The 10,740-nt window shown below is 33.6% G+C and overlaps 1 long non-coding RNA gene across 2 annotated transcripts in view; it reads left to right on the forward strand.

Annotated features, from left to right (window-relative positions):
- LOC134254788 (uncharacterized) overlaps positions 1-10,365 on the forward strand; it is a 17,034-nt gene extending 6,669 nt beyond the window's left edge. For both annotated transcript variants that reach the window (XR_009989381.1, XR_009989380.1), the window contains 2 exons: positions 6,520-6,608; positions 9,647-10,365. This is a non-coding gene — a long non-coding RNA (uncharacterized LOC134254788). The remainder of the gene's footprint in view (positions 1-6,519; positions 6,609-9,646) is intronic.
- Positions 10,366-10,740: the final 375 nt, after the last annotated feature.

Here is a 10,740-nt window from a genome sequence, read left to right on the forward strand (position 1 = left end):
TCCTTCTCCAGAAGCACTGGGCCAGGAAAGATGAAACTCATGTGGAATCATCCTCAGGTACTGTAGATTCAAGTTTGTTCCAATCATGACCCCCGGGGCTAGGTCGGGGCCAAAATGGCCGAACAAGTTTTACATAGGGATATATAGGGAAATCTTTTAAAATCTTCTTTTCAAGTACTTCATAGCTATGATTAGTGATATTTATATGGAATCATCCTCAGGTAATGTAGATTCTAGTTTGTTCAAATGATGAATGCCTGGAGGGGGGGGGGGGGTTAAATTCAAGCCCGATGTGCTCAGGTGAGCGCTGTGGCCCCTGGGCCTCTTGTTAATATTGATGATTGATTTTTTTTAAGATTTGATAGTTATTTTATTTGTTGAAAAATAATTTTTACCTGTAATGTTCATGTATAATAAAATAATGCATTTCCCAATAAGTGATAAATGTTTCCCACAAGTCAGCAATATACACTGAAGTGTACATTTATTGGTTGGGTTCAAAGGCAACATTTATATGGAAACAAAGTTTTAAGGGTAAAGCAATGGTCAATACATGTGTATTCCTCACAAGTGAACAGTGAGAAATATTCCCCACAAGTCAGCAGTGACAAATATTACCTAAAATTGTTAACTGTGAGAAATATTCCCCACAAGTCAGCAATGATAAATACAACCTACGTGAGAAATATTCCCCACAAGTCAGCAGTGATAAATATTCCCCACAAGTCACCAATGAAAAGTATAACAAGTTAACAGTGATAAATATTCCCCACAAGTCAGCAGTGATAAATATTCCCCACAAGGCAGCAATGAAAAGTATTACAAGTTAACAGTGAGAAATATTCCCCACAAGTCAGCAGTGAGAAATATTCCCCACAAGTCAGCAATGAAAAGTATTACAAGTTAACAGTGAGAAATATTCCCCACAAGTCAGCAATGATAAGTATTACCTACAAGTCAACTGTGAGGAATATTCAATAACAACATACAATTATTTTAACCCATTCTCAATCAAATTTGGGGAGTAAATTGGAATTAGCATGTCTGTCTATCTTTCTATACTATTAGGCATTACATATTGAGGGATAATGGTGGCATTATTTTTTTAGGAAATCTCACATCAACTTCCTGTTTATCTGTGCGTGTAAATTTTTATGTTTTTTTTTTCAGCAACTACTATGGTAGCAAGAAGTTTGAAATTTTTTAACACTCTTTGTCGAGGCATATCATATACCGGTAGTGAGATTCATTTTTATGCAAATTCGATGTCAACTTCCTATATATCCACGTGTCTCGAGATCTGTACGCAATTTTTGTTGCAGTTTTTTCACCAACTGACTATCACAGATATAAAAAGTGGTACATGTATCCATTAGATTGAACCCTAGCAATAAAAATCCTGAGTAGCATTCTCTACTGAGACTAGCAAGCTAACCACTATGCTACACAAGTCCTGATGAGGATTGGCATTTAAAATGTTTGTGGCCAGACTCAGTGGAACGAAAAGATGCGCATAATTTTTTAACGCAGCGTTACTCATAAGGCACGTCACAGTACCCTTGACTGCCGTTACAAATGATTACAATAACGTCACAATTAAAATGACGTCAAATTGCGCTAAAATGTTTCGCTGAACTTGCATACCTATAGACTGTATATGTTGAAAGATGGTATTTCTATTATTTACATGTTGTTTTTTTTTTTACTTTTTTTTTTAAGTGATAAACAACTTTGGAACATGATTTATTTTGAGGTATCAATTTCTTGGTACATATTCATTAATTTTACCTTGTTTTATTTCAATTTGTGAATTAAAATAACAAACACTGCAAACCAAAAGTAAACGATTTTAGTCTCTCTCCTTGAACATGTTGTAGTCTTTATACACACCTTTTTTATTGAGGACTTAAATATGCATGAATTAACAGAGTTTCCGAAAACCAAATATTTCTATCAGTCATTCGGACTGATGACTTAATGTGCTCTACCGGTCCGAAGCATATTCTATCAGTCCAAATAAATTTTAAAATATACAGTGTATATTTCATGTCAAATGTAATTCAAAGAAAAAGGCATTGAATATGTAGAAAAAATTGTGGACAAGCATTGATTAATTGTTATAATAGGGTTATGCAACTACATGTATAATTTATTCAAGCATGGCACCAGCTCACACAGGCTTGTGGCAGCAATAAAGTGACTAGCCCTATGTATATGTTGGGTGAAAGAAACAACTAATTTTAAAAAAAAAGTTAATTCTTGAAACAAAAAACTTCTCAGGGTGTCTAGAATTCTTTTTAAAATTAAAAGTTTAATTCTCACTTGTAATATAAATAGAAGTTATGATAGAAATAAGAAATAAATTTTAAATTATCTTTACGTTTTCTTAGTGGGCATGGCACTTTTCGACCTATATATACTGCATGCGTTTACCAACAGAAGAATGGAGGAAATTCGGATTAGGAAAAAAACGATTGTTTTTGGAAGTAAATAAGTCAAGAAGAACTGCAAAATGGATAAGATTATGGATGTTAACAAAGAAAAGGAGCTTACTGCATTGCAAATTTACATTTATGAAGATATTGCAATACATTAGAGCACAATAAATTAATCAGGACAAGCCCTCACCACAATCGGTCACACGGACTGGTACTGTAGCGAATTTCATCGGACATTTCGATTTTCTATCGGTTTTGCCGGTAGGACCGATAGTTTTGGGAAACTCTGATTGAATTAGCTTGATTTAAAAAAAAAATCAGTCTATGAATCATTTCAATGCAACCCCCGATATATTTTATTTTTCTAAATATTACATGATATTAGTAAAATTCGTCATTTGTCGCCTTTACCCCCCCCCCCCCTTTCCACGTATAACAACGTCGCGTTGAAAGAAAGCATGAAGAGAAAATTATTTCAAAATGTAAGAATTATTTATTTTTTAGAAACTAATACAGTATTGCAATCGTTTTGTTGATGTTATGTACACCCATGGCGACTTATATTTCATGTCTAGATAAATTAAGTGCCAATTTTGTGTTTTGATATGCCCCCTTGTCACTGCAATAAAGGCTACCTTCAATTTTTTTTTCATTTTTTATAAGAAGAATGAAAATTGCATGATATATGTGAAAAACAAAACATTTCATCATGTATTTTTTTTAAATTTTCAATTTCTTTGTTTATTGGAGGGTTTTACTATGTAATTGTGTATAAAAACACAAAAAATGGTCCATATCTTGACAGTGCCCCCATTTGACTACAATACAGGCAAGGTCATAAAATTTCATTCTAATTTTTCTTAGCATAATACATACAAAAATATTTACAAAAATTAAAATTTTTTATCATTCCGTTTTCGTAATTTTCAACTAGATCGGGCCTCGTTAAATCATGTTTGTGCAGTGCTCCAAGTTGCGACTAAAACAGTCGCATTTGCGACCCAAAAATTGGTTTTGCGACTAGAAATTAAAACTAAGTCGCATTTTCGCGACTGAGAAAATTTGGGCTGGCAACATCCATCTTTTTATGATCGGGATCGATATTTACATTTTCAAGATTCTCTATCAAGACAACGTTTGAAGATAAATACTTTAACATACTTTACAAAGCGTCGTATGGACTTAGATCTCATAATGTTATGACAGCATGCTGTAATAGCTAAGTTAGAACCAGAAACGTATTTAAATAACGTTTCTGAGAGAATGGCATCCAAACGTCGTAAAATTTCTCTGACCTTGTTATTCGAGCATTTGGTCAATGGCTTGCATATCACAATTAAGTGTTTTGGCAGCATTGATAACGACTGAGTTATGGTTAAGATACTTAGTAGTAAGTAAACAGGTAAACATGATAAACAATTGGCAAAGTCCTGTCTCAAAAACTGTCAAAGTTATATTTTCTTTTGATTTAACTCTAATTCTGGGATCAGATTACCTGTGTTCTTCTGTGTACCTATACTATACAAAGGGGAGTTGTATTTAATAAAAATTTATCCTTCAACATATTCAAGTAGCAAATTCAAGTAGCAAAAGATTTCTACTCACAGTAATTAATTATCTTTGATTTAATAAACACATAACACATGTGGAAGTAACTTCATTGTTTTAATAGTGCTATATACATGTTTTAATCATGGCGAGTGAAAAAATTGTTAATGGCGACCAGAAATTCTGAAATGGCGACCAGAAAAAATTTTAGGTCACCATTTAGCGACCTAAAAGTAAGTGCGACTTGGAGCACTGTTGTGATATGACCATTGACTCAGTGGACTTCAAGTTTTTCTCGAAAAGATACAAAAGTTATATCATAAAATTATAATTTTTTAAAAGGTTTATTGGTTTTTTACTCCATAATTTTGGAAATCAAAATAGTATATTTCATTTTGTATGCAAACTTTGAGGATAAACTTGAAAAAAAAGTGAAGTGAAGACCCACTCATACATTTCAAAACATTGTTTTAAAAAGTGTGTAGTGTTGTTATGATAGTCGCTGACTATCGAAAAATCGTCGTTTAAAGGCCCAGATTGGCGACAATCGATTGTAAATATTATCATCGATAGATCACTATATTTTTCAAGCCGTATTTCTCAAGCCGAGCAGGTTTAACTTTTATATTCACCAAAGGGACATCACTCTAATCAGCAGTAAACAAAATGAGAACGTGCATGGTGAAGAGGTTATAATTATTATATCCATATCCTGGTGCATTGTCTTTTTAAAATACTTCTAAGGATGAATAAATCTAACCTTTTATAACATTTAAAATTATCAATTATATAATTATATAAGTGATTGTGTTCTTCCGATTCAATTTGATAATAGTAAATTTGTCCAATTTTACAACACTAAAAGTGTGAAAAAATGACTCAATTTGCCCTTTTTTGCGTGTGTATTATATTTTACAGGCCAAAAACTTCAATCTTCATGAGATATGTATAAGTTGTAGATATTTGACAGATTTACATAAAGTATACTTTAATTTTAGATGAAATATTTCGGAAAATTTTGATACAATACTTGATATCGCGATTACTTAACTTAGCTGAACTCTTTCATGAAGGAGGTAGGAATCATCTGTTGGGTGGGAGCAATGTGCTATTCAATACAATTAATGCAAGATCGATCATTGTAGCATTTATAAGGACAGATAAGTAAAAAATCCTGGTGGAATACCTCGCTCGACAATCGCTGAACCAGCCTTATACATTTTTGAGAGGAGCCAATCCTAAATTGTCACATTTTTAAAGATATGTTTAATTAAGCGGACTCTTATAGTTAAATTTTCATTGAAAATCGTCACATTTTTCAGTATATAAAATATTCTTAACTTTCCTTATTTGACAATCTACTATTTGGAATTCAATATCTGGCAAAACATCGTGATTTTGGCATTAAATTGTTCGAATCATTCGATTGTCACTAATGTAAACAATGTCATTTGCCCCCAGAAATTTAGACTTTTCTTGACTCCCTCGCAAAAGAGCGGAGGTAAGTTAGATAACTGCGAGGTACTCATTGGTAGTCGCGACATAACATATTGAGATTTAATTTTTTCACCTTCATGTTTGTTGCGCTATAGGCTTATCCCTTGTTATGTTCTCGGACTCCCATCTCATTTATCATCCAATAATAAAATACATTTCCAAAGCATGTGAATTATATTTAGATGATAATTAAATACATATGATAAACAATAGATAAAAATTGATATTTTTGTCCTTTCTACTCTTCATGCATATAACATGTATAAAGTCCACAACAATAAAATGATTCATTTGATTTTTGTTAGGATTTGTTCATCGACATCCAACATATTGTTTACATGTTTATGTTACGTTTGTCCCAGAAATCCTGAAAGATTTGTACACTCTGCAACTTTTTTACAGAGGAGCGCACTAAAATCTTAAACTCTTCCATAGTTGAAATAAGACGTATTGGTAAATAGATTTTGCCCTGTAGTCCATCTGGCTGTTTGTCCTCAAAAACTTTAACCTTGCTCATAACTTTGGAGTGAGTGGGGCTATGGCTTTCATATTTCACTGCTGTACACTTGTATTTCTTGTGACAAGACCTTTCTTTGGGTACCACCACCACCAAATTTGACCTCTTGACCTTGAAGTTTGACCACTTTTACAAAAATATATCACTCTTCAACCTTAGTTATAACTTATAACTTTTGCACAGTTGGTGTTAGGGCTTTCATACTTCTCATTGGTATGTTCAATAATTTTTTTGACAGGTCTGCCCAAGTTTTGTATTAAAACGCTTCTGAAACTCATCTGTAAAAAACATTTAATATTGTTGGCCGATTTAAACATTTCGGGAAAATAGCAAAAAAAATGAAAACGTGAAAAAAAAAAAACTATGAGGTTCGGAGAGTAAAATGGAGGATAGGTCAGGTGACAGGAAACATGAGTACAGTCATGTATATTTTTTTTGCCCCGGTATAGTGTCATATTTGATATTATATGGAATATGTGATTTGCAGCACATTCTTACTGATATTTCTTTAAATTACAGGTATCCTGAATTTTTGTCAACTTCTAGCCAAGATCCTGTACTTAAGCTGAATGTGGAGGACAGATGTACACACAGTACTAGTATAGAGGGTAAGTAGACCATAAAAAAAAACAAGATGTGTTTGTGAAACACTATGCGCCCGGCGGCAACAAAGTTTGGAAAAAGCTATTTTTAGCATTAAGGTCACAGTCAAGGTCACAAAGTCATTGACCTTGGTGTCATTTGAAAGAGGTTGATTAGTGGAGTATGGAGTGGACTCCATGCCACTAAACTGGAAGTGAACACCGCAGTGAATATTTTACGTAATTGAAGAAAAGAAAAAAATTGTATGTAAATCTTCATGTACAATATTATGTTTCCATATGTGATCAATTAAAAAAAAATATATTTTTAAAACAAAATAATGCCTCATCAGGTCGGTAAGACAAGCTGTTTGGCTCTTTGTTGACTTGGCTTTTCAATGATTTAAATTTGGCACCGTGTAAAAATAGAATTATCTGTCCCTGGTACATATCGTCTTACAAGTAAGAAAAAGAATTGATAACTTTTAAAGTTTTCTTAAATATGTTTAAAATAACTGAATCAAAATATGTTGAATAATTATTTATTTTATTTCATTTGAACAAGCTTTCATCATCATGATCATGTTCATAGACGTCAAATATACACTGCGAGATTTACTTCCAGTTTAGTGGCATGGAGTCCAGGATGAGCTGTTAAAGTGGAAAAAGGGCCAGAAACGGCCTGTAGTCGTCAAGCAGATTGGATTTCTTAACTTGAATAAATAGTAAAACGCTCCGAATACTGAATTTGTTGCGAGATTTTTTAGGCCAAGCCCAGATCTATTAGTTTAAGTGTGTCCCCCCAAAACATATTGCCATCATGGTGTATTTTAGTTGAAGGTAGGAAAATTTCTTTCCGGATTTTTTTTTTTTTGACGATAAGAACTTCAGACTCCTGTCCTATAACATTTTTAAAAATATTTATTGATTTTTTTTAAAGTCACTTGCCCACGGGCATGTACCTATTAAAAAAATTCACTTGCCTCCCCCCTTAAAAATTCACTAGCCCCGGGCGTCGGGCAATGGGATTTGTCAGACCCTGGTAGTGTAGATTCAAGCTTGTTCAAATCATGACCCCCCAGGGGTAGGGTGAGACCACAATGGCCGATCAAAGTTTTACATAGGAGTATATAGGAAAAATCTTTAAAAATCTTCTTCTCAAGAACTACTGGGCCAGGAAAGATGAAACTCATGTGTAATCATCTTCAGGTAGTGTAGATTCAAGTTTGTTCAAATCATGACCCCCGGGGTAGGATGGGGCCACAATAGCTGATCAAAGTTTTCCTAGGAGTATATAAGAAAAATCTTTAAAAATCTTTTTCTCAAGAACCACTGGGCCAAGAAAGATGAAACTCACCCGGAATCATATTCAGGTAGTGTGGATTCAAATTTGTTCAAATCATGACCCCCAGGGGTAGGGTGGGGCCACAATGGCCAATCAAAGTTTTACATTGGAGTATATAGGAAAAATCTTTAAAAATCTTCTTCTCAAGAAACACAGGGCCAGGAAAGATGAAACTCATGTGTAATCATCTTCAGGTAGTGTAGATTCAAGTTTGTTCAAATCATGACCCCCAGGGGTAGGATGGGGCCACAATGGCCGATGAAACTCTTTCATAAGAATATATATGAAAATCTTTTTAAATCTTCTTCTCAAGTACTTCAAAGCCATGATTAGTGATATTTATATGGAATCAACCCCCTTAATGTATATTTTAGTTTGTTCAAATCATAACCAACGGACCCCCCCCCCCCCCCCCCCCGCCTCTCAATTTTTCAGTTTTGACCTGATCTGTGCTTTTTCCTAGACAATGTGCTCAGGTGAGCCCCGGTCAAATAAAAAGGTCAAGGATTAAAATCATTCCAAGGTCCGAAACATCTCGATCTTGTCTCACAAAAGGGACATCAAAAATTAAAACCAAAATCAAATGTTACAATGAAAACAAGACTCACCGGGGTAGGGCGGTGCCACAATGGCTGATCAAAGGTTTACATAGAATATATAGGAAAAATCTTAAAAAATCCACTGGGCCAGGAAAGATAAAACTCTTGTCGAAGCATCCTTAGGTGGTGTAGATTCAAGTTTGTACAAATCATGACACCCGGGGGTAGGGCAGGGCCACACTGGCTGATCAAATTTTTATATAGAAATATATAGGAATTTTTTTTTAAAATCCTTTGCTCAAGATCAGCAAAGCTATGATTGTGATATTAATATGGAAATATCCTCAGAGTTAATTCAAGTTTGTTCATAACATGATCTCTTGGGTTTAGGGAGGGTTAACGAGGGGTCACAATGGGAGATCAAGTAATATGTAGGACAAATCTTCTTTTCAAGTATGGCAAAATTTAGCTGCAGATCTGTAGCACTATGGTTTTATAATTTGTCTGACTCTAACGCTACAGGTCCCGTAATGCAAAAAAGGTGGAATTTACGGGGCATTGTTTGCGCACTTTTGGGGAAAATTTTTCCATTTTCTAGCATTGGTCAATCAACTACCTTTCCATTCCTAATTCTGGACTTATTCTGTATAAAATAGTGTATATTTTATCCACCTCCCAACCATTTTTAGTTATATCTACAGTTAAAAAACTCACTTGAAGTGAATTTTCAGCAGTACATGTATAACATATAATTTTAATCAAGCGAGTTCTCAAGTATTAAAAAATTTCATCCCCCCCCCCAACAAGTAAACTTCAATACTGAGCTGACTTGTGTTTTTTTAACTAGCCCATGTGCTCAGGTGAGCGATGTGGGCCCATGGGCCTCTTGTTTTCATTGTAACTTTTGATTTTGGTTTTCATTTTTGATGTCCCTTTTGTGAGACAAGATCGAGATGTTTCGGACCTTGGAATGATTATAATCCTTGACCTTTTTATTTGACCTTAATTCAAAATATTGCTTTGGAATTGACAATATATGATAGGGAATTAATATTTAACACAATATGCTATATATAATAGCACCTTACAAACTAAGACACCGAAAGCGAGGGACCACAATTATTTGAATTTGCTTGATTACATTGCTTTAAATGCTCAGAAATGATGTTTTCTAATTTCAGGTATTATCTCGGTACCTTAAAACTCCAAACGACAGGGAGAAGAAGAAAACTGCATATTTCCGATGTATCTTCACAGCAACATGACCCAAAGCACTACCATTAAAGGATTTGATTTGACATTAAGGAAGTAAAAAAATGAAGGCATTAGTCATAAAGAAAATTAAAGAACTTTATGTCTGAATATTATATCAACAATACCATAGATCTAAAGATGGATTATTTTGCCTTATAATTTATATTAATGCATGTACATGTAATTTTATTCTTTTTATATATACAATCATGTAGTGTTACCATTTTTCACAAAGCTTAAAAAGTTATGTAGGGCCACACCAATTTAATTTCTTGTTTGTCGGACATTTGATTTAAAAAAAGTACAAGCAGTTAAATGATAATATTATTACTCTTTGCTGGGCAATTTTTTAGGCGGAGCGTGAAAATTTGAGCGGACAATTATATTTTTTCTGATTTACAGAGTAAGCAGATATAAAATACAATAAATAGAGCGGAAATGGAACAGAAAATAGCACAGAATTCCTATGGTGCGAGAAATTGAAATTAATATTATTTGTATGGTTTTGTTTAAATAAGCGCGTGGGTCCGACGAACAAAAATTTTCATTAGTGTGGCCTAGATCATTTAGATTCAATTCATTTTTTTCTTCAAATTACCACATGCCAGAATTCATAAGAAGGAAATTTATATATGGCTGGTGGTTGTGGCCACGGCGTTTTAGACTCCCATATTGATCTCCTTTAGAAGGACCGAGCTGCTAAAATTATACAAAAAATGACCAAATTTTAAAATTAAAATGTACAGAATTTTTCTTTGCCAAATGATAGTTCACAGAACCACAATTCTTCAATCATGTCTACTTGGAGATCAGTGGATGGATATTCATATACAATACACAGCTGAAGCAGGTTTTGTTAACTTATGGAAACATTTTCACAAAGGAATGCATTAAATTTATATAGGTAACCACAAATTTGATATTTGCTTGAAATGATAGGGGAAGAAGAAACTGCATATTTTTTAGTATGATTATAAAGGAAATTTGATTTCAAAAACATTTTTAGTCATAAAGAAAATTA

This window comes from Saccostrea cucullata, unplaced genomic scaffold, assembly GCF_032062105.1.
Source record: "Saccostrea cucullata isolate Sc308-1 unplaced genomic scaffold, CSIRO_AGI_Scuc_v1 ctg3648, whole genome shotgun sequence".
NCBI lineage: Eukaryota > Metazoa > Mollusca > Bivalvia > Ostreida > Ostreidae > Saccostrea > Saccostrea cuccullata.